This window comes from Cydia strobilella, chromosome 5, assembly GCF_947568885.1.
Source record: "Cydia strobilella chromosome 5, ilCydStro3.1, whole genome shotgun sequence".
NCBI lineage: Eukaryota > Metazoa > Arthropoda > Insecta > Lepidoptera > Tortricidae > Cydia > Cydia strobilella.
Window position 1 is genome coordinate 5,248,166 of NC_086045.1, and position 25,922 is coordinate 5,274,087.

The following is a 25,922-nucleotide window of genomic DNA, read 5'->3' on the forward strand; positions in this document are numbered from 1 at the left end:
GTTGAGCAGTTGGTTGGTGGGGGGTTGGTGGGTGTTCAGCAAATAGTTAAGCAGATCGTGGATTTGGTCATTTTAATCCAAATTGATGCTATAATTGTGCTATTACTAAATCTGACAATTATTTGTACGCATTTTCTTAATCTGACGGGTACAATGTGAAAATCGGACGTCGAACTTGTGGTCGTCAGATTAAGGAAATGCGTACAAATAAGTGTAATATTAGGTTATACAAAAATTATAGCATTATTTTGGACTAAAACGATCAAATCCACAATCTACTTAACGATTTTTTTAACCCTCCACCAACCCCCCGAAATTTAAAAAAATCTGTAGACGCTTTCCTGCTCGCTGGACAAGAAAACTTTATAAAACCTGTTTTTTTCTTCTTATCATCTAAACTTTTAATTCCAATAGGTCTCTACGACGCTCGAGTACTACACATTTAGCACCGCCGGCTCCCCAGCTATAAGAGCAAACATTTTTATATAAAAAACTGAACCAACTCAAAGCAAATTCTTCCATTAAAAAAAAAATCATTAGCAAAAATGGTGGCTACATTGTTAATTTAATTTAACAAACTTATTTAACGTTTAAATTAATTCGACGAGTCTAGACTTTAACAGCTTGGTAAATTCTAAGCCCTAAGCTATATTTATCCAGCTTAATTATATTGTAACTGGATGCTCATAAATTCAAGCGTAGGTGTTTCTGGGACCATTTAATTTCGTTTACTTGGTCTTCGCTGTGGCCAGTCGATCTTCGAGAAGCATAATAAGATGCGGGGGTGGATGACACGGTGTGCGGTCTTTATGCTGGTCAACCGACTAACCTCAGAATCTCTCAAACTGAAAAGAATCTTAAGCTCCTAAAGATTGACTTGAGATTTGCGTGTGCGAATATTGTTTATCGCTCTTGAATTTCTTGGGATTGCAGCAAGCTGAATTGAGCTTTGTTTTAAGGATATTAAGCTTGCGTTTAGAGTATTGGAGAAGGATTTACACTATTAAAATAATGAGGACTCCTAAGGGTATCCGTGCAATTTCTCATGTGTTTGCTTCCTTTATTTATTGTGTGGCGAATAAGGCTACTGTTTCGTTATTGTTGCGTTGTTGAGACGTCTAGCGCTGTAGTTTGCCACCTTGTTTCCAGGCAAGATTAAGGTTCCAAACAAACATGGATATGCCCACGTATTTTAAATCTGAGATCGGGAATATTTTCCGGTGCAAGAATTTATTGCTTAGGGTGTTGGAGCTGCTGTTCATGTGGTATCATAAGACATTCTCTATGAAAAATTATAGTTTTGAAGACATTTGTTATCCTTTAACTTTGGAATTTTAGCTTGAATCTTTGGGATGTTTAAGTGAGTAAAAGATGTCGTATTCACAGAAATACAGGATAATTAAAATAAATAGCTATTGTCAGCAAAAGGGACATTGAAACTTTAACACATAAATGGCTATTTGTTATTTATTCCAGAGAGATATGTAAAAATCTAACAATAGAGTGTGAGCAGGTCCTTTATATTTACATACAATATGGCGCAGACTTAAAAAGCTATTAGAAAGGATTCCAACCTTTAGAATTAACAAGCACTTTTTGAATAAATATGTACAATGTAATTTTCGAGAATTTAATAAAATAAACAAATATTTGTAGGCGTGTTGACGGCATTTTGGTATATCTTATTTTTTGAGATGCAAAAGTCAATAATGTGCCCCCTCCCGCTCACCATGCCTTCCTCTAACTTTTAAACGGGTATACAAAAAAGATGAGAAAAATCCCAATGTAAAGCTTAATGAATACTTTCCACGAAAATGATTTTGAGCATGATGATTTTACACTTTGGAAACAAATCAAATTACTTTATTAATTATTTTGATTTGTTATTATTCACAACGACGGGACTTAATCGCGTCCACGGGGTCCCCGACGCCGCGCCGCGCGGGCAGGGTGGGTCTCCGAGACCACGGGGACAACGCCGTCCGCGAAACGTCGGAGGTAAATTTAAAACTTATTTTACGCGATTAAGTCCCGTCGTTGTGAATAATAATGAGTAAAAATCGTGAAAGTTTAAATCAGTGTTTTGTATTTTGATTTGTGTTTTTAAAGTAGTCACAAGTACTATACATAAACTGTAAACTGAAATAGATGTCATATATTAAAGAAGAAGTGACGAAGCCCTCCAGTGGTGAAGGCAGGATTCGAATCGGCGTCTTTAGCAATCCGGGCTAACGCCTTGAACCCCTAGGCCACCCCGACACGGCGGAACCGGTCCCAATTTCTCGACTATATGCCATCTTACTAAGACTAGACGTCTTTGACCAACTCTTAGGGCAAGCAGTACGTGCTTTCACCTCCTATACCAATTCCTTACGGAATTACGATATACCTGGAGAGACTGGTGCTGCCATCTATTTAATAAAATAATTTATTCAATATAGCTTAAGTTTTTTTTTATTATAATATACCAATAACAATATTGTATAGAATTTTGAACGTTCCGAAATATAAATAGAGATATTTTTTTTTTAAATATACGTTTGTATGTGGATGTGGATACATTCGTAAACTCTCTAACGGTAAAAACATCGTTTCCGTTAAAAAAAGGTTGAAAGTTCAATGTTTTTTCTATCGCCTTCATTTGATTCCATGGCATGTTCCTGTCAGCTCGTCTCGTATCTGGTTCAAACCAGTTACAAATGGAATGACTCGTGCATAGCAAGCTGAATGGTTTCGACTCGTCATCCAAGTAAGTACTAACAGGTGAGTCGAGCCCCGTTTACATTAATGGAATGGTACGTAGATTTATATCCAATATTTTTGGTTAAGTGGTTAACCTACTTGCGTATTTAATTTTCTTGTATCCGCTACCCAAAGGTTGCCTGGAAGAGATCGCTCGAAGACCGCTCTATCTAATTGTCTTTGTTTAATATATTGTGAACAGCTGTGTGAGGTGTCAATAAAGAGTATTGTACCTACCTGATTTTTAAAAATAATTAAATAATTTATTAAAACGGGTCACTCGCTTTTTTAGTTAAAAATTGCTCAACATGTTTCACTTCAAAACGACAAGCTTTGTACTTATAGAACCACAGGCGCGGGCTGACAGACGCTGGCGTACAAAAATATCGGATAATATTCGACTTCAAAAAACGTGAGGGACCTATGTGATTAATATATGTATTTAATATTATCAATTTGAATGTCCGAATGCTTGCTATGTGCCCTGTCTTGTGATAATATTTTTTTTATGAGGAGGTCAGACATGAGACAATTTATCTTATTTAGACAACTTTTGCTTCTAGTATGATATCAACATAGTATAAAACAAATTCGCTTTCCACTGTGTATCTGTCCCTATGTATGCTTTGATCTTTAAAACTACGCAACGGATTTTGATGCGGTTTTCATCTATCAATAGACTAATTATTGAGGAAGGTTTTAGTGTATAATTTGTAAAGGTTAGTGTAACCCGTGCGAATCTGGGGCGGGTCGCTAGTTATTAATGTAAATTTTCGATGTATGGTACTCGTATCTGGGAGACCGTCTGTTGAATAAATAATTTGTATATTTATTTAATATTAATTAAACAAAAGACAAAACTTGAGACGTTCTTAGTCTCTAAAGCTAGTCTTAGAGACTAAAAACTTTAATTATTGTCTTTAATATAAAATAAAAATTTCGAACAATACCACTTTAATCAAAGGGGAGTTTCGCCCCAAAGGTTGCCTGGAAGAGATCGCTCGAAGACCGCTCTATCTAATTGTCTTTGTTTAATATATTGTGAACAGCTGTGTGAGGTGTCAATAAAGAGTATTGTACCTACCTGATTTTTAAAAATAATTAAATAATTTATTAAAACGGGTCACTCGCTTTTTTAGTTAAAAATTGCTCAACATGTTTCACTTCAAAACGACAAGCTTTGTACTTATAGAACCACAGGCGCGGGCTGACAGACGCTGGCGTACAAAAATATCGGATAATATTCGACTTCAAAAAACGTGAGGGACCTATGTGATTAATATATGTATTTAATATTATCAATTTGAATGTCCGAATGCTTGCTATGTGCCCTGTCTTGTGATAATATTTTTTTTATGAGGAGGTCAGACATGAGACAATTTATCTTATTTAGACAACTTTTGCTTCTAGTATGATATCAACATAGTATAAAACAAATTCGCTTTCCACTGTGTATCTGTCCCTATGTATGCTTTGATCTTTAAAACTACGCAACGGATTTTGATGCGGTTTTCATCTATCAATAGACTAATTATTGAGGAAGGTTTTAGTGTATAATTTGTAAAGGTTAGTGTAACCCGTGCGAATCTGGGGCGGGTCGCTAGTTATTAATGTAAATTTTCGATGTATGGTACTCGTATCTGGGAGACCGTCTGTTGAATAAATAATTTGTATATTTATTTAATATTAATTAAACAAAAGACAAAACTTGAGACGTTCTTAGTCTCTAAAGCTAGTCTTAGAGACTAAAAACTTTAATTATTGTCTTTAATATAAAATAAAAATTTCGAACAATACCACTTTAATCAAAGGGGAGTTTCTTTGTAAGTGCTGTAAGAAATTAAAATAGAGAATTACGTTGTGTATTTTAGTAATATATTATATATCACTACAGACGTGTCACAGACGAAGAAAAATCACAAATCCTAGCAGATAGAAGGTACAAAAAATACGACTACTTTTCTTTCAATACAAAATCAGAAGTTCGTAAACTATAGGCACATTTTGATTTTTGAAGATTTTCACTTCTCTTAAGAGCCAACAGGAGTGGTCATTTCTCCATACAAACGTACTCGACTGTTTCCTCCGTGGTTTTTGAAGCTAGAGGAATGATTTTTTCAACACAGATTAATATTGTCAATATCTGTGTCGGTGTGTTTTGCTTTTTTTGATATTTTTGTTTTTTAAGGCGCTAGAGCCCTTCAAACATGGCCAAAAATGGCCTCACTGACTATGCCGCAATGAGAGGCGTAGTATTAAAAACTGATATCAATTAGCCAAAAAATCAAAACAGTCCGACACAGACAATTTCATAATCATTTAGATTTCCAAATTTGGTTACGATTGGTTAAGTTTTGGAGGAGGAAACAGTCGAGTACAAAACCTCGATTTTTGAGATTTTTACGCAGGATTTTTCGCCTAAGCTGCAGTTGTCCTTATCGTACTAATTTTAGGGGCGGGGTCAAGTTTCTAAATACGTACACAGACAGAAAAGTGATGGGCAATAGTCGACATTGAATGTCGATAAACTAGTGATGTGATAAGATCGATAAACCATAACAAAGTCGCGATTTGCCTCTTAGTAGGCGAAGTAAGTAAAGTGAGTATGCACTTTGGCCTCAGGGGATATCGTTTAATACTATTTATTATTCCTTGGTTCATACAAAGCTGAGCTGACGCACTAGCTACGAGATTAAGTCCTGGCTACCCCCCAAAAAGGAAGGGGAAAAGTCGGCTTCTGCCGTCCAGTTTGCCTCTATTTCTACCTATCTGTTGCTATGAGATCAAATTTGGTGTAAATTTTGTGTAAATTAGGGACGAATAATTTATTTTAGAAATAATAGTTTCACATTTTCATACACAAATCTGAATTTATGAACGAAACATTAAAATAAAATAAATATTTAAAGGTCGCTCCCAAACAACAATAGTGATTTTTTTTGCCGTTTTTTGCGTAATGGTACGAAACCCGTCGTGCGCGAGTCCGACTCACACTTGGCCGTTTTTTGTTAATAGCTTTTGAACTTTTTTTATGTGGGAATAAACGCTTCGAATACATTTTTCTAGACATTATTCCGAATCCAATGAGGTATCATACGTATTTTTAGGAATTAGTATCTCTATTAGTGGCAGCCGTACAAGCCCAATTTCAATGAAAAACCGCAAATCGATGTACAGGTTAGCCGTTTGGCACACGCATACTAAGAGGTCAAAACAAAATTTTTGACCCGCAGTTCCTAAAAAAAAACCCTTTTTTTGTAAATTAAAACAAATAGAATTTTCAAAACATACCAAGTTTGGAGTCAAGTTAAAGGGTTAAAGAGGTATTTCCCGTTGGATATATGGATATTACGTATCATTGTATGATTAATATGTACCGTATCTGCAGTACAGTTCCATAAGTCTCGTAAAATAATTATTTAGAAGTTATTCAAGAAAATAGGCAAAAAATTACCATTGTGTCACTTTGTATTAAAAAAAAAACTAAATAAAATTATTTTTAAGATTGCTTTTTTGGGGATCGATATGAGGATATCACGTATCATTTGTGTCACGTTTTGTTTGTACAAAAAAAATCAGCCATATCGTAACTGGAGGAGCCCAAACTTGGTATGTTTTGATAATTATTTTTGTTTCAATTTAAGAAAAACCGGCCAAGTGCGAGTCGGACTGGCGTTCCAAGGGTTCTGTACATTACAAAATTTAAACAATGTATTTTTTATGTGAAACGTGAGTAAAATGTCTAAAAAACCCGTAGGGGTCGGATCAAAAACTAAGTAATTAAGTCCGACTCACGCTTGACTGCAATTTCCAATAGGTTTTCCTGTAATCTTTTGGTAAAGATCTATTTTGTGTATTTTTAAAAAATTTTAGACCCAATAGTTTCGGAGATAAAGGGGGGAATGGTAATTTTTTGCCTATTTTCTTGAATAACTTCTAAATTGTTTATCCTAAATTATAAAAAAATGTATTAGAGATTCTCACAATGAGCTCTTAATTTGATATATAACACGATATAGTTTGAAATACTTTATTTTTAATTTTCTCATTTACCCCCCAAAAGTGGCCCCCATGTTTAAAATTCATTTGTTTACGTTACATGTCCGTCTTTGCGTCACAAACTTACATATGTATACCAAATTTCAACTTGATTGGTCTAGTAGTTTCGGAGAAAATAGGCTGTGACAGACGGACACACAGTCAGACAGACGCACGATCCTATAAGGGTTCCGTTTTTCCTTTTGAGGTACGGAACCCTAAAACTGGCTAAAATGTAATGATGTGGTATATTTTCAGAATCGCTTCAAAAAGCCCTTTCGTATGATAGATAAGAGAAGAATACGATAGGTGTAAAAAAAATATATATGAAAAAAAGGTTTCAGCACTCCCTCCTAAGGGAATTTTTTTAGGAACTGCGGGTCAAAAATTTTGTTTTGACCTCTAGTATACGTGTACCAAACGGGTAACCTGTACATCGATTTGCGGTTTTTTTATGCGAACAGCTTACACTATATTTTTCACCACCTTGAACGTTTTGTAGACTAGACTATTGTCCCAAATTGGGATTTCATATTTATTCCGACCAGAATTAGCTCTTCAAACATTTTTATCAAAATCTGACTCATAAATAAAAAACGGACAATTAATAAAACTGTATAATTACATCAAAGTAAGAAATATCACATGTCACATGTTTCTTTGTTATGATATTTTATCTAACCTGAGGCTATTTTTTTCTATCCCACGTAGCCGGAGAGCGCCAAATTTGTTTTTAATCACACTTGCTCGAAAAGATCTTATTCTATGCAGGTGTACTGAAGGGAAAAGGCCTATATTGTTCCCGCGGGAGTTATAGCTTTCTTTTTTAATTAGGTATGTCACTAATTTATACGAACCAAGTAAGTTATAAGTAAAATACTTTGTTTAAAGTCAAGGTAAAAGGGAGTTTTACTTTTAAAATACTCACGACTATAATTTAATATTTTTGTTTATATTTAAAAATATTTAATTGGATTAATTTAACAGCCGTTATCTTGTATGTTTTTATACAACAATGTTTTCTTGTATGTCCATGTTATGTTATGTTTTTTTACTCCTCTGTACCTCGAATACCTAATTAGATTGCAGGTTGTAGAAGGATATTGAATTCAGTTACTTAAAATCAAGGAGTTAATCACAATAACAGGGAATAAGCAAACGCTTAGTGGTGGTAGCGAGCGAACGAGTTATAATCGAAGAATAAAGTAAGGAAAGAACTGGGTGGTGTGTGGCGTGGTATGTGGTATGCATAGCTATAGCGTAGCGGGCCGGCCAGCGGAGGCCGGCGAGGAGCGCAAAATGCGTGCGCGTCTGTGTGCGTGCACCACACACACTGGGATAGTCCCTCGCTACGCGGTACCGCCCCCGTCAGATATTCAACTTGACACAACTTGAAATCTCAAAATTAAACCCGGGCTCACCTCCTGTTGGCTCTTAACGTATTTTGACTATTCGCAAACTTAATTATAACCAAATCAAGATCCATACAAAAAAAGCAAGTAAGTATAAGTAAATTTCCAGCAAAATAACAGTGCGCCTACTATTCTTTCCAAACTGTCTTACAAATAAAAACAAAACTCAATCAAGTTAAAACAGAAATGAACTCCAATGAGAGAAAAATAAGAATGCAAGAGACATCCCTATTTATTTATCAAGCTAGTCCAATAAAAGAAATGGTCGAGTGAACTGAACGGGGCTCAGCATTAGGGTACATACATACTATTGACATTCGGTCCGCCATTGCGCATTGTAGGGGCAGTCAGTAAACATGATTTGTAGAAATGACATCGATTGTATGGTAGTCTAGCCGTTTTTGACTGATTAGTATTTGTTCATTAGTGAGATGTTTTGCAATGAGGTTTTGTTAGATCTATTTGTTTACAAATGGGTAGATACAGTTTGCAAATTATTATGGTTGCAGTATAAAAAAAACCGGCCAAGCGCGAGTCGGACTCCCGCACGAAGGGTTCCGTACCATTACGGAAAAAAACAGCAAAAAAAATCACGTTTTAGTATTTGTTGTTATAGCGGCAACAGAAATACATCATCTGTGAAAATTTCAACTGTCTAGCTATCACGGTTCATGAGATACAGCCTGGTGACAGACAGACAGACGGACAGACGGACAGCGGAGTCTTAGTAATAGGGTCCCGTTTTTACCCTTTGGGTACGGAACCCTAAAAACAAGCGTACAAACAAAACGACACATACAAGGGCCATTCTCTGAGAATATGTGTGCGGTTGCGTCTAATTGCCACAACTCTTTTCATACATTTAGATTTATTTATATTATAATATGAAATTACAATATAAATCATATTAAACGAATCTATATGATAATATTGTCTTCGGTTACCGCGATAGTTACTCATGAAATAAAACTATCACCCGTCCCCCGTCACCCGTTGACCACGAACGCTGTAAAGAGTTCGAAACGTCGGGATGTATTATAAATTCAATATACGCGATATAATCCGTTTTCATAGTATTATTTCACGAATCTATATGAATTAGTATTATGATCGTTAAAGAAAATTGAGTGTATACAATTATACAATGTCTAGAAATATAGGTACAATTCAGTCATCATCAATAATCAATACTTATCTTAATACATTCTTCACAATTTCTAATTCTTCACATTTTATATTGGATTATTTGGGTCGTGGAAATTAGACCGATGATATATTTTTTGAGAATGACCACGATGTAACTATTTACAGGCAATATCAAATTGTAATAATGAAATGGAAAATTAATGTAGAGCATAGCAATAAGCAAAATTGTCTAGTTTGAAAAACCCGTTTTATTCTTACAAACCTACTTTTACCTTTTCTTACCATCTTTATGGAACCCGGGCTTCGCTTGACTCCTAATCCCAAAGTTTGTGGCACTAGTGTTTAAAAATTACCTTTTGATCTTTTAACCCAAAAGAAAGCTAGAACTTATTCGAATTATGGAAAATTACAAATTCGGAAAGGTGCCCAGAACGGGCTTTATTCTATTTATTTCAGTGCAATGCAACTTATATGGAAGGACGTACTTACATACCTTATTTAAAATTGTATGATGATATCAATAGCCGCCAGAACAGCGCTACTGTCATTCATGTAGCCCGTAAGGTTACCAGTCAACCTTAATTTAATTTGCGGAAGGATCTATAGATTAACAAATTTCAAAAAAAAAGTATCAGAAACAGCAAAAAAACCCGACCCGTATCTATGACAAAGAGAACGCTGCAGGGGTCAAAAAAATATAACAATGTTGAAAATGTACAAATTTCGTTTGATGATGTAACAGCAATAGATAGAGCGTATAATTAAAGTTATCCGGACAGACGGATCACCACCTACAAGATGTAGCATATGACTCACTTACCATTAATTCAAGTTTGATTGCAGGAGCATTCATTACATTAATGTTATATTTACTGCATTAAGGATGACTCACGTTAAAACGGTCCGGGTCCGGGCCGAGGTATCCAACACTTCGTTTCCTATAGAAAACATCACATGATCACCGGTCACCTGTCATAGAGAACGAAGTGTCGGTTGACCCGGCCCAGACCCGATCCGTTCTAACGTGAGTCATCCTTTAGTCAGCCATTGCAATGAATGCCAGGAATTCAATGTTTGTGAGTAATCGATAGGTAGCTTCATAAAATTAGAATCCATCGAAGAAGTCAGCAACACAATCAAAATCGCTAGAGATATCATTTATGTACTTTTACTGAGACTAGTTATGATAGGCACAGAAATTTTATTCCTAGACTGTACCCATCATATAATCAGCGCACCGATATGATTGATTGATTGGTTAGGTTAGGTAGGATTGTAAGTCCATATCATTATATTGATATTTCTACTTGTTTGGCAGTAGTCAGGGACCTGGTAAAGACCAGGCAGCCAATAATATCATCAAAACGTCGAAACACTTCGATAAAAAATATGTCCAAAGTAATTAGGGGCACAAAACACTTTGAAATTGACTCTGGCCGCTCGGTCTTTGTAGGTATCGTCGGCTAAAGTCGCAAATCTCGTAACTCCTCTGGAAGAGTTACGAAGTTTGCAACATTAGTGTTAAATGTAGCAAATCCCTAATGTCCTTTAATGAAGTTATGAGGTTTGCGAATTCAGCCGACGGTATGTGTTTCAAGTAAGGAGATCTAACGGGAGGTAATCTACAGACACGGCGCTATCTGCGGTGAGATCTGACCATTTGTAAGTTAGTATAACAAGAAGCGCTGAGCTCCACGACCGCAAGTATTTTATACAAAAGTCCTATCGATTACTTACGGTGCTTTAACCTTGTTAAGTGGAAGTCGGTTTTTGATCTTAATCAATACATCTTTAAGATCGAACCATTTTACATTTAATAACACAAATGTCAGTGACGGGCAAGGGACAACGAATAATAAACTTTAGTATATATTTACTAATTTGTTTACAAAAAAAGTTTACAAATAACTGTAGTTTGACACATTGACTACCTACTTACTACATAGTATTATTCTCATTGCCATTTTGATAATGTGCTCTAGTTCAATAAAAAAATTGTTGATACTAATTCACATTCATTAATCAATATTCGACACTAATTTGTTCTTAGGGTAAAAACAAAAATATTGTATATGTTACAAATTAAATAAATAAAATTAAAGGTGCCATTTTGTAATAACCATCCCAAATATAGGTACTCAATTTCATAACGATTAAGAGTTAAGACACTTCGCCGTTCGCCACAAAAGGATCAAGTTATATTCTCACCTCCCCTTAACCTTAAATTTTGACAAGTAACTCAATCCTCAGTACAAGTGTTCTCACGACGCCAACCGTTTTGAGTTACCGCAGTAACCCAATCTGACGTCACGTTAGAGAACATTAGATTGAATTAAAGTATCGTGACTATTTCTGACAACACCTTTCAATGTTACGTTTGCTTGGCCGGGTTTGGTGAGGTGTTTTTCAATATCTGTTTCATCATCAATATGTAGTCTTAGTTAGATTTATTAACATGTCCGAATGTATGTGAGAACAACTCTTCATTAATATTTGGACGCATTAAAAAATCTAATTTTACATGCTCATTTCGATACTAACCATGAAAATTAGTAAAATTACTTATGCTTTGAGCATAAGTTGCACAAAAATACTTATAATTATAAATAACAATACAATACAAATCCTATTTACTGCACAACCTTAGAATAAATGTACATGGAAATACAAATAGTATAGTATTGTTATTGCTGTCTGTTTTTGCTTGTCGCTTTTCGCATTTTGTTTTTGTTTTACTAACACTTAGTTTTTAATATTAATTGTTACTAAGCGATCTCTTCCAAGTAACCTTTATGTAGTGAAAATAACTAAGTTATTAAAGGCGCTTTAAGATTTCCAAGACAAAATTTTAAAGACTACCCACAACTGAATCTATTGCTCGGACTAGATGTTACTTAAACTAGAACTGAGTAAAATATTACTACATACATTTTTCTCAAATTTACTAGTACTTCCCCAGCAAATAATAATCAACACCTGTGCAGGTCGCATCCGGCGAAGGCTTTTCCATTTCCGGTCGGAGTATTCCTTGCTTCCGGCGGGGCCCGCGATTTTACCTACTGCGAAATAATCAACTGTATTGTGGATTCTATTCATACATACAAATTGGTCACGATGTTACGGCTGATTGTATGGAAGCTGGTCTATTTATTTATATATTAAACTCAGAATCTCAACATGATTTGATGTTGAATAGATATTATAGCAATGTATCTTTCGCGCACCAATAAGAGGCGTAAAAGTAATGTTTTTGGCAAAAACTTTTATTGCTGACTTTATTTTTTTTACTACAAGCAACTAATACTTGTCGAGAAAATTCTAAAAACCTCAAACACAATTAGGTTGCGTTGTTTTATCACAGAGTTCCTATGGCCACCTCCTGTCTCCATCATCAGATCAGCTCGATGGTGCAATAGCATTATCACCTGACTTACATATGTATGAAAATTTTCAGCTCAATCGGAAATCGGGAAGTGGATCAAATTTTGCTTCCAAGATTTTTAACTCACACTAGCTAATAAACTTACATACTAACAGGGTAACAGGGCAAGTTAAATAAAAGCTTGTAAAGCCTGACCAGTAATATATGATTATTGTCAGGAGGGCGCTGTTTGTTCTCATTGTATCCGTTCTCATGACAGTTCAGTATTAGTATGAAAAAATTAGTTTCAGTGAAATTCCGCAACATGGCGCATGATCATATATTCCTGGTCAGGCTTTAAACACAGTCAGCCTATGTATGTGGCTACCAACAGTTTGGCACTAATATAAACGTTATCGAGAAAGTAACTTACTTTCTATGTATCTCGCTATGTATGTATAAATAAGAACAAAAAGAACTATACTCATTCTTTTCTTTTGGGTTCTAGTACTAGTGTAAGGCAAAGAAAGTATGAGTCTCTCTGTTGTTTGAAATGAGACAGTCCTTTGACAACTATAGTCTGTACGGGAAGAGAAGCGTCGTGTCAGAAACGTAAACTAACATTATCAATTTTATATGGCAATCAAACCTTTGACACCTGTCTTGTAATAAGTAAATAAACTTCTGTCATTGTTTTTTTTTAAAATACTTAGATCTCACTCACTATTATTTTTAGTCGCTACTAATATGTATTTCGAAAAATGTCTCACGATAGTTTAATTTCGATTGTGTTTTCATTTACAAAAACTGCAAATTATATTATGTATAAAATATTATCAAAACAGGATAAATCCGTACATAAAACCACAAGGGAAATTATATTTAATATTGTTCGGTTTTGTCAGCGGGAAGAAAACGGCTGAAAGCCGACTATATCGACTTACAAAAAGTCACACAACGTGCTTCCGATATGATGGATATTTATGCTGTATTAATATAAAATAATTACCTATTTAATAGTCCCCCTAAGTATTTAATCCACGGTACATAATCGGTAAATATATTCATTAAAAATATATTAATTTACGTAAATAATGAAGGTCATTCGTGATCTTAAAATAACTGACAAATAGTTTTGATACTTTACCGTTCTAGTCATCCATACTAATGCGGAAGCCTGTCTGTCTGTGTGTTCCTCATCACTCTTAAACCGTTGAACCGATTTAATTTAAATTTGGCATAGAGATAGTTTGAGTCCCGGAGAAGGACATAGGATAGTTTTTATGTCATAAATCATCCCTAAAGAGAGTGAAAAGAGGGGTGGAGAAATTGATGTCAAGCAATTAAGCGTATGCTCAAATTGAATGATTGCTGTTACAACACGCACTCAAATCCTACGACACTTCTCTTTCTGCACAGACTCTACTCTGAAGTATATATTTTGTTTGTTAAAGCAAGTTATTATCAAAGTATGATAGAAAAATAATTACTAACTATAGCAGCAGTCTCGAAGATCTACACTGAGTTATTATGATGACATGTTGAGTTTCTCAAAGCAAGTTATTGTTAAGTAATATAGAAAAAGAAATACTAACCAGCAGTCACAAAGATCCAATGCATATTTATTTGCACAGTAGCTCATGACTTTATACATCGCTCGGGTATTGTACTGTATAGTAACCCAGTTATATTTTCCAAGAGTGCCGTATAATAAAATGTAACAAGGCAAACTAAATGGCAAAGAAACTCCTTCCTGTGAAAAAGTATAAAAATAACTGCAGTTTCCGGCCAGAAAGGAAGTTTGTTGTACCAGTTTCATTGTTTACTGGGATTTCTGGAGTTTTTGATTTACTGTGGACCCAGTAAGTATGTACTTGTAATGCGGTACGCAATATGTTGCATAATTTGTCAAGATTGCTATAATAACTCATTGTAATTAATAATTAGTATAGATATAACAATTTTTTTCATTTTATTTCTGAAAAAAAATCAAAGAAGTCCAAAGACACACCGAAAACGCCGAAGAGCAATTGGTCAATAAAACACCTGATGAAGGGAGACCCAACCTCTCTCACTCAAGCGTAGGCTCATGGATTTGTGCGTATTTCCAGTTCTCCCTACGGTGCTCAGACCTGGTCTTTGATGGAAGCTCAGAAGTCCAATAAAAACTACAATTCAGCGTTAGCTCCCTCTTAAGAGTCCCCGGCAAGCTAGGCCGAATTGAACGTTCCCATACAAACGTAGTTCCGCCCTCATTTTAAAACTACTTGTTGGATTGTAATGAAACTTTGCACATATAATGACATGAGGTATATCTAGGTCTGTAATTAGTTTATATAGCTCCAGTTTGTAAAACAAACGCAATAGAGCAAAACCAATTTTTATATGAAAAAAATCCATTCGTTTTTTTTACTATGGTATCTGAAGCTACATAAACTAATTACGGACATAGATATACCTTATCCTATTGCAAGTAAAAAGTTACAGAGCATACTAGCTGCTAAAATGAGAGCGGAACTACGTTTGTATGGAGAAGCGAGCTTGCCGGAGACCCTCATGAAGCTTTCAGATACTTTCCACTATTAAGTATTATATCCCTGCTCACTTGGAACACAATGTTGATTGCGAAATGACGGTTATGTGCCCGCGTAATCGTCTAGCCAACCCAAGTTAAGTAGATTTACTGTGTCCCAGCGGACATCAGAGAATAAGACACGCCGTTGAACGGAAAACTATAAGTAGGTCTTTTGGTTACTCAAGGGACTTAAGGATGACTCACGTTAGACCGGGACGTGTCCGGGCCGGAGCTTCCGGCGCTTCGTTTTCTATGGAAGGCATCACGTGATCACCTGTCATGTCATAGAAAAGTAAGCGCCGGAAGCTCCGGTCCGGACACGGCCCGGTCTAACGTGAGTCATCCTTTAAGAAACGATGTACAAAATGAGCTATGAAATGAATGCTACGCGGTTATAAAAATAAATAAATAAATAAAAAGTCATTTATTCATTATTATTCACAACGACGGGACTTAATCGCGTAAAATATTCGTCATTTATTGTCGCAAAAAACAGCAATGGTCAAAGAAAAATAACGCACAATAAGCACAATAAGGTCTACGTACAAAAAAGGGTTGTTGACTGTACTTATTTAAATAATAATAATACAATATTTTACATCACGCATCAATGACAATAAAAGTTATCGGGTAAATTGTGTATTTTCACAAGTTTCTTACATAAATTTATAGCTTATTATGCCACCATATGGAATTTTATATAGTAAAGAAAACATTGGTGCGAATGCGTTCGCCGCTCCGGTATGTGAACGAGACAGCTCTATGCACGTATAAAGCGTTGTCCCGCTAGCACACCGAAGCGGCGTGCGGATCCGCATTCAATGTGAAAACGCGAGGAAACCTTAAAATGCCGCGAAGTAATTCAATGGTGTATGTGAAGTCCCCAACCCGCTTACGCTTTTGAAAAGCGCCCAATCCCTGTAGAGCATGAGCAGCAGCGGAACGAATGTAGCTGCATTTATTTTTGTTATAATTTAAATTCTATTTGCTATTTAAACGTATCGTACATACGTTTGAACAGGTTAAAATAATAATATTGTATTCTTTCTCAATTTTTATTTAGAGCCATGCACTATACTATCTGCAAATTAAACTGATGACCTGGGTGCTTAGCCAACGTGCCAACCGTTAACGCTCCGTAGCGTAGTCATCTCTCTCTATCACTCTTCCATATTAGTGCTACAGTGACAGCTGCGTTTCGTTCGCTACGGCGCGTTAACGATTAGCACGTTGGCTACGCACCCTGGTTTGTAGAACTACTCATTTACACTTGCGTGGTCGTAGGTAGAGCGAGAGAGAATCTAGAAAGAGGATCGTAGGAAGTGATAGGGAGAGATGACTACGCTACGGAGCGTTAACAGTTGGCACGTTGGCTAAGCACCCAGGTCATCAGTTTAATTTGCAGATAGTATAGCTCTAAATAAAAATTGAGAAAGAATAATGACATGACCCCGGTCCTCAGTTTGGTTTGCAGTACACTGCGGCCCAATAAAACAATTGCACCATCTACCCTCGACGCCTCCCTTGGGTACTGCGTCGTTAACTGTTATGACTTCAACATACCGCGTCTTTCAGTCTAGACACTTGACTGGACACAGGTCCAAAATGGTTGAAATTTAATCGAATTTCAGTTTTAGTCGTCTGCTTGATATTTTTTATTGAACTCTATAGCTTTGATAAAAAGGGTGATGGCTGGTAACTGTAGCTACCGAAAGCAAAATTAATTATGAGGAATATAATAAAATATGGAGAATTACTATTTTTTGACTATATATTTTTTTCATTATAAAAATTATAATTAAGGGTTTCTACGAGTAACACATTTAATATTATAATAAGAACCTGAGAATCAGAGATTCTAAACCATTCCTGTGAAGCTGTACAGCAATCAACTTCGATTTCGATATGTGAACGGATACAAAAGCAAACTGTAAGACAGTGACATTAATGATACCTGATATCGGGCGCTGTTGACCTCTGCCTCTTGCGGTGTTTATGCGGAAACTTTATTTAAATATTTATTTATGGGACCTCCGGTTCCGTACAATTTTAGTCGTAAGTAAAGCTCCTAATACCTGGATACTGGCGGAATAGTCCCAACTGGACTGAAGCCGTAATTTTATAAGAATGAACTAATTGATTTATTAATTTATTGTAAACTACAATTAAAATATTGCGTTATTTACAAATTGTGTAATGAAAGTCGCTAGAATGATTGGTGAATAAATTGGGTGGAATTTTTTTAAGATTTTATGAGAAATGTTACTTATTGAATGGCATTAAAATGCAATATAAAGCACCATTTTCCCTTCTGTCTAATGATAGTAGTAATATAATACAAGTGAACCGAAAAGGAAACAGGAGGGAAATATGTTTTTCCAAACAAAGGACGGGTTATGCACTTATCATATGCGACTGCACGAGAGCAATATGCCAAGATAGCCCGGACAGCTTTATGCAGCGACGATGCCACAGAATAAGTAGTATTATGTACAGAACGAACACGCTTCATCTTGCACTGAATGGGATTCCTCACCCCGCGGCAGGAGATTGTCTACAGATTAATTGACTTACTGACGCTGCACAGAGCATCATACAGGTGGCAAAGGTGTTTGACTTGACGACAAGAAATCTAAGCGGCACTGGAATGCAGGGGTTATAATGAATTTATAAACAATTCGTGATTCATTAATGAATCACTAACTGATTTACTCGCCCAAAATTAAAAAATAAATAAACAGACTATGTACTCGTAGTCACGTAATTTATTATATAAATCGCTCGACATGTTTCAATCGACATTCGCTCGACAGTTCTCGGGACCCGCTGCATGCATGATTGCATGCATCGAAATATGTCTCGACATTTTTCGACTATATTAAGTGAATAACCAGTTTAAAATAATTTTAACGTCTCTTCTTCCAGTAAATGTATGCAATGATTGAAGTTAAAAATGGTAGAATTGAAATTAATGTAACTAGAGTTAGACAAGAAAAGTCTGCAACGATTTTGATAGCGCACACGGTGCAAGTGTTATTTATGCGTCATAATTTCATAGAAGTTTGATGTTTAAAATAACGCACTGCGTGTACTATCAATATCTTTTCTTGGTCTAACTCTAAAAACACGTGAGTAAAACCGTAAAATTTGTTTAATCTTATGTCTACTCCGTATTATGTTCTTTGGCTCACCAAGAGTGGAGCTTCTTATTTAGCATCATATTTCGCCCGCGATTGTTCCGCCAGGATTAGTCTCCGTGCCCAGAGCAGCCTGTGTTGGGGCGTGCTCTTGTCCGGGCTTTTGAAAACGCTTGCAGGTCGCAACGCTAAAGTCGCACCAGTTTAGTTTTAATTTAGTTTTTTATGATAAGTATAGGACGCAAATGAGCAGCCGAATTGCCGTAAACGAAACATCAGAGGTGTTGTTACATGTGCGTTTCCGGCCTAATGCAGCGTACTACGTAGGCGAACAACACGCAAACGTGAAGCGAAGCGATGCGGCGCGAGGTGAATTAATCCTTTGATACCTATAGAAGTGTCCTACGAGGGCGATCTCGTTGCGAAAGCAAACGCCTTGAGCCCGCCGCGCCGCGCCTCTTTGCTTCGCGTTCGCAAGTGTTCGCTTACGTAAGACGCAACGTTAGGAATCTAGTTCTAGTATTTAATTTTAACTGAACATAATACAAATGAGCCGCAGGCAACCAAGCCTTGACCCAGTATATCTCTACTAATATTATAAATGCGAAAATAACTCTGTCTGTCTGTTACCACTTTTCGCTGATACCGCTGGACCGATTTAGATGAAATTTGGTATGAAGATAGTTTGAGGCCCGAGAAAGGACAGTTTTTATCAATCATCATCATCATTCCACGCAGACGAAGTTGCAGGCAGAAACTGGTTCAATATAAAAACTGCAATTTTGCGTTAGCCCACTCTTAACTAGTGTGCATTAAGTAATGATTTGGTTAGGTTAGGTACCCCTTTATGTGGATGAGAGGTCAATCAGAGGATTTGGCTTTATAGCCCTTAACTATAGATATGTCCACAGGAGAGACGTGAAACTTATTGATCCGTATTGCACGAATATCTTATATTTGTATATTTTTAAATTTGTAGGTACTCAAATAACCTTGTACAATAAGGTAATTTTACTATCCTATTAATAAGAACAAAGACTGACCGTTTTAACGAAAACGAATAAAACTGACATTTAAATCTCACATTGAATACCCTTTTAAACACGAACTCTCGACCGTTTCAAAATGATTCATAAGCTAATTGTATATTCGCATTAAAGAATTTACAAATAAATATCTGTAACGCCCACGTGTACGTGTGTGGTCAGACACGTTGTTAAGAGCAAGAAATTTATTGCGCGCGCAATTACAAGATGGCGGCCATTCAAGATGGCGGGCGGGTCGACAAAAGACTGTCAGCGCGTGCGCCGTTTTACTGGCATGTTTATGAACACGCTTTATTTAATGGTTGAGGTATGCATAGATGGATTAACTGGGTGTAAATTGGCGGTGTAGCTTGATAAAATGTTATCTGTGAGTCATCTTTGTGGCACGTAGGTATAGATTTAGGAAACATGACGCTGAAGCTGAAGCTGAGGTATTTAACCTTTTCGGCGCCGTGTCATACACAAAAGCTGTCATCCAGACGCCACGTCTCCGAAGTGTCAAAACTGAAATTGAACTTTATACATATGCATGTAAGACAAGGAAGTTGAGCGCCGTAAATGCCTGGGAGAGCTATTGGTCCAAGTGATCCATGAAGGAACTAATGACGGGCCTTCTAATGTCACTAAAGCATAAACTCGTTGAAATGTGTTGTGTATTCTGTCTTTCTTCACCTACGGTGCCCAACATGGGCGCTCGACGAAATTCAGAAGTTTAAATTGAAGGTTGGTAGCGAGCAATGGTGCGTAGCATTCTAGGTGTCACAAGCACGGATCGCATCCGGAACGCTACGCTGCGCTCCAAAACACACATAATAGCTATAACGTCGGAGAGAAAATTGCGAGGTTGAAGTGGGACTGGGCGGGTCAACTGGATAGTAGGGTTATAGTATAGCCACCAAGTGGTTGCCGCAAGATAAGCGCGGACGTGGCCGGCCCAGTTGGAGATGGTGAGATGACTTAGAATACTTAGAGATACCTTCATTAATAACTGGCAGAAAAAGCACAACAACAGAAAATGTCGAGATCAAGGTGAGAGCTTTGCCCAGCAATGAGCCACTATACTTAACAAGCTAAGACAAAAAAAACTTTACGACTAGAAATTTAATACATATTTTACTATCGGGCCCACTGACTATCAGTCCGCCGGACGATATCGGCCTGTCAGTTGTTCGGAACAGTAAAAATTTTCTTAGAATAAATTTAAAAGTGGAAAAATTACTGCCTTGGCTGAGACTTGAACTCACGGCCTCTGGATTCAAGTCTCACCCAAGGCAGTAATTTTTCCACTTTTAAATTTATTCTAAGCTTAATAGCATCGATCGCAGACGTTTCTGCTTGTTAAAAATTAGTCAAATTTTTGTTCTAACTGACAGGCCGATATCGTCCGGCGGACGGATTGTCAGGTCCCCTTAGGTTCAAGCCTTACATATGCGTAATGACATGCGTTTTGACAGTATGAAATGTCATCACATGATCCACTTAGCCCGACTATTTTTGAACACAGGGAGTCCTTTACCAACCCCCTTAGTTTTTTACGAGTGTCAGACAGACAGACAACAGATGCTCAAAATAAATAAGCCATTAAACGAGTCCAATGGTTAATGTTCGTACACGAGACAGGAGTCGGATGTCGGATTGACAGGATGTTAAAAAAGAGTAATCATGTTTGATAATATGTAATTCAAAGAATTTGATTTGTTTACCATTTCGTGACGTTCTCTCTCTCTCTTATAGTATTAGTATTTAGTTAGACTACAAAACAGCATCTTTGATGATGTAAATTATTCTAATTCGCGCGGCTGCAAGTGTCCAAATCGCGTTAAAACCGGGTTAGACCAATATATTCCCAGCGGGCTGTTTATTTACTCGCGGTTAGTTTGGGTTGCCGAGTATAAAACACTGGTGGCTGCGCCGAGAGCTACTCACAATTTTTAAATTGATAATGACAAAGAAAAATAGATGTGTTCATATGTTTTAATTATTATTAGTATGAGGATTCAGTACCCCTACCATAAGTCTACACTAGTCTACGTCTACGTAAGTTACGTTCTATAACATCTCGTTTGCACTTATATGTGAGTACTAGCGAGATGCATAAAAAGTAAGTTACGTTCTCGATAGCGTTTATGTCAGTGCCAAACTGGTGGTAGCTATATAGGGCCTATTTCACCAACCGACGGTAAAAATAAGACTTACTAAATAAGTTTTTATATTACCTATCACTATTGTTTTATTAATTACGTTCGTGCTTCAGTCAACAACCTTTATTAAAATAATAACGTTATAACACACACACAAACTCGGCTCACTACTGCTCCGAGCAGTCGTAAAAAAGGCCAATTCGAGTTTTAGTTTAATCTGTTTCCAATAAATTATAATGTATAAGATACTGACGTACGTATTCGTAATATTTTTTTTGAAATAATTTTTACATATGGTTAAAATAATCAATTTATTTTAAGATATGTACATAAATTATACCTACTTCACTATCTTTCGTAATTTATTAGTTAAACCCCTTGACCCCAGATAAGTTTGACAGATAATTATCGAGTATCAGCTCCCGGTCTATAACCCACATCGTTGCCTCACTGACTCAGCCAAGGTCGCGGGTTCGGTTTCTAAGAACAGATTCCAATCTTCCTCAATTCTGTTTATTTAAATAGCTTCTGCCTGCGACTTTGTCTGCGTAATATGGAAAAAAACTATCGGTTGTCCTTTTCCGGATCTCACGATATATATTAAATAAAAAGGCTTTTTTCCATTTTCTTTTTTAAGTTTTTGCTGCGCAGCATTCTGCAGGACTCATTCCTGCCCAAACTGTCATTTCAGAGTTTCGCGTTTCCGGTGCGTTTCAAGTATTAACATCTGAATCTGAACTTGAAACCAACTTGGAACAAAATCTTTTTAACAAAAAAAAAGCGGTTTTCCAAATCAGTTCACTTAATAACGGAGTTCTGACTTTCTGAGGTAAGTGCGGAGGACTTAAGGAAAATACGGTCGAATCGATAACTTTTTTTTTGAAGTCGGTTAAAAATCACAAACGTTTTAGCTGTCGGATTTCGAGAGCTTGAGCAAAGATAATCCGTTGCAATACTTGCAATACAACGTGGGTGTATTGAGTGTGTGTGCAATAAGCTAATAAAATATAATAAAACGCATAACTCTTCCTTCCACGGTAGAGTAATGGGTGCAACAGCCGCAATGCAGCCACTGAAATACTCGAATGCACTGGGCAATTCCTTCCGTCTCGTTTAAAAGGTCGTAAGTTACGTTTTCATTTAAGTTACTTACGCCATTTTCTGGAAGCGAGATTCGTAGCGCGAAAGTTTTTATTTGACTTGGCAACGCTTTGTACTAAGTTACTTAAGATTTGGTCGCCTGTGAAAATATTATTTTATTGTTACCTACGGTAGGTTTTTCATTTAAAAATGTAATAATAGTAGAAAGTTTGGACTCGGTTGTTTTAATTTTCTTTTTTTTCGTGATTTAACTCAATGTTTAAAATATCTGAATGGTTTAATCTTACATGTTCAGTGCACTCGAAAAAGCACTGTGTTAACGGCAAAAGACCTGCGTTTGTCTCTTAAGTAAGATAAAGCCCGTTTACTTACTTACTTAGCTACCTACGTATAAAGAGTCGGCAACGCATATGTGGCACATCTAAAGTTGGAAGCCTCCATAGAATACGGTGACAGCTTACTGTAAAGTGGGTCTTAAGTGAGGTTTCTTACAGTTTATAAGTAAAGTACTACGCCGCGGGCCGCGGGCAGCAATGAGTTACTTCCTCAGTTCCTACTAGACTATTCATAACAGGGTGATTCAGGAGACCTGAGCCCTATCGATATATCGACCAACCCCACGCATTTAGTAAATAGCAATAAGCTACTGTTTTGTACCAGTATTAGTGAAGTTAAATGCGGCAAGGGATGAATCAATCCTTTGGTACTATAGAAGTGGCCTACGTGGGCGATCTCGTTACGAAGGCGAACGCCTTGGGCCTGCCGCGCCGCGCCGCTTCGCTTTGCGTTCGCGAGTGTTCGCCTACGTAAGACGCAGCGTCTAAACCAGGCGCGATGGCTAAAACAAGCGGAACCTTTCTTTCAACTCAAAGGCCCCTTGAACTAGTTATTTCACAGTTATTCCCCGGAACTCTCCGAAGGAAAACTTTGGTGGCAAATAATTATTAATTTCATCGTCCAAACTCTCAGAATCTGAGTACATTTTCGCAAATTTGTTTCTAATAAATTTAGCTAATGGTTTTTACAAGCCTTTTGAGATTAATAGCTTTACGCGTGTAATTTACAAGTGTAATTATTAGCGTACTCTTTTATGAAACAAGTCTGTATTTATTCTTGTTATTATTAGCTAATTTTTATTTGTTAAAGACTAGTAACAAATAATTTACAAGAGTAGCTTCGAGAAACGCAAACTTGTAAAACATATTAGCTCGTGGACTAATATTATCAGTCTAATAACGTACCGTACGACAAATGCTGGGGGCCTACCGAGAAAATCGAAATTCGCAAATTGCGGGGATCTTTCTCTTTTACTCTCATTAAGACGTAATCAGTGACAGAGAAAAATGCGAGCAATTGACGAACTCCGATTTTCGCGGTTATAGCCCTGATTTTGACATACTACATACATCAGAGCTACTAATTAAGAGTAAAATAATCTTTAGTACGTATCAGTTACTCGGAGACTTAAAACAGCCTCTAAATCGTACAAAATCGTATAAATATATCGGGTTACACGTGTAAACATGTAAACGACACTCGTCAACCTATTTGGGCTGGATTGATTTCATTTTTATTGTTTCTACGAAACCGGAGAAGCTGTTTAACGGACAGTACTGAAAATATTTGATTGTGTAAATATTATTTACATTAACAAAAAAATAAGATACAGGTTAAATTCCAATGTATGGCATGTATGCGCGAAATGTACTATATTTTTCCATTAGCGGACGAAGACTCAAAAACTCAGAAAACTGATGAACTTAAAATAATGGGAAATACTTATATATGAAGTAAGTATTAAGAGTACCAACAACAGATTATTTTCGACTGTGTTGTATTTATTTATACCAAACTTGGCTTACTTTTTTCGCATTAAAATAAATCTAAGATTACGATACCAATACTGCAAAATAAATCTGTTAATACTATTAACAGATTTTACGTGTGATACATTTAATCAACAATTAATAATAAAATTATGCTGTGCAAAGGTCGCAAAATAAATTAATAAAATCCTTATTCAAGTATGAATGCCAAAACACTACAAAAAAAAATACAAACATTACATTACAAAACGCAATTTTACACATTGCCTGAGAAATAGAGACAAAATCAAACTTTTTAAGCAAAGAACAGGATACGGCAAAAGAAACATCGTGTCCGAGGCAGCACAAATCTGATGTACAATAACTTACCACAAACACAATAGTGAAGTGAAAGATTGCAAATAATTATATGTTTAAAACGTCGGAATGTATTATAAATTCAGTATACGCGATATGATCACTTTTCTTAGTTTTATTTCATGTTTAAAACCAAGTTGAAAAATATATCAGTGATAATGTATATTAATTACCATCGACTATTAAGATATTTATCATCATCATCATCATGTCAGCCGATAGACGTCCACTGCTGGACAGGCCTCCCCCAAGGCTCGCCACTCCGACCGATCCTGTGCCGCTCGCATCCACCGAATTCCCGCGACCTTCACCAGGTCGCCGCTCCATCTCGTTGGAGGCCTACCGGCAGTTCGTCTTCCGGTACGCGGACGCCACTCCAGAACCTTCCGGCCCCACCGGCCATCAGTTCTGCGAGCAATGTGCCCCGCCCTTTGCCACTTAAGGTTTGCAATTCTGCGAGATATGTCGGTGACCCTAGTTCTACTGCGGATATCATCTTCTTCTTTTCCTTTCCCACATTAGGTGGGGTCGGCTCTCCTTATCCTTCGGCGCCAAGACGATCTGTCTTGAGTTGTCGGGTTGGGTAGTTGGGCTTTTTCCAATAGTTTGGCCATACTCATCCACCACGTCAGAGGGGGCCTTCCTCTACCTGTTTTGCTTTTTTTTTTTTTGCCTGTTTTGCTATAATATCTACTGCGGATATCATCATTTCTGATTAAGATATTATATTATTTGTATTAGTATTAAGAGTCACACAAACCTAGCCGCTGTCATACAATCGAAATTACGCTCTCATTTTAAAACGACATTCTGTAATAACACGAAATTTCACATAGGTACAAACATATAAAACAAGTGCGAGTTGGACTCGCGCACCGAGGGTTCCTTACTTTTTAGTATTTGTTGTTATAGCGGCAACAGAAATAAATCATCTGTGAAAATTTCAACTGTCTAGCTATCACGGTTCATGAGATACAGCCTGGTGACAGACAGACAAACGGACAGACGGACAGCGGAGTCTTAGTAATAGGGTCCCGTTT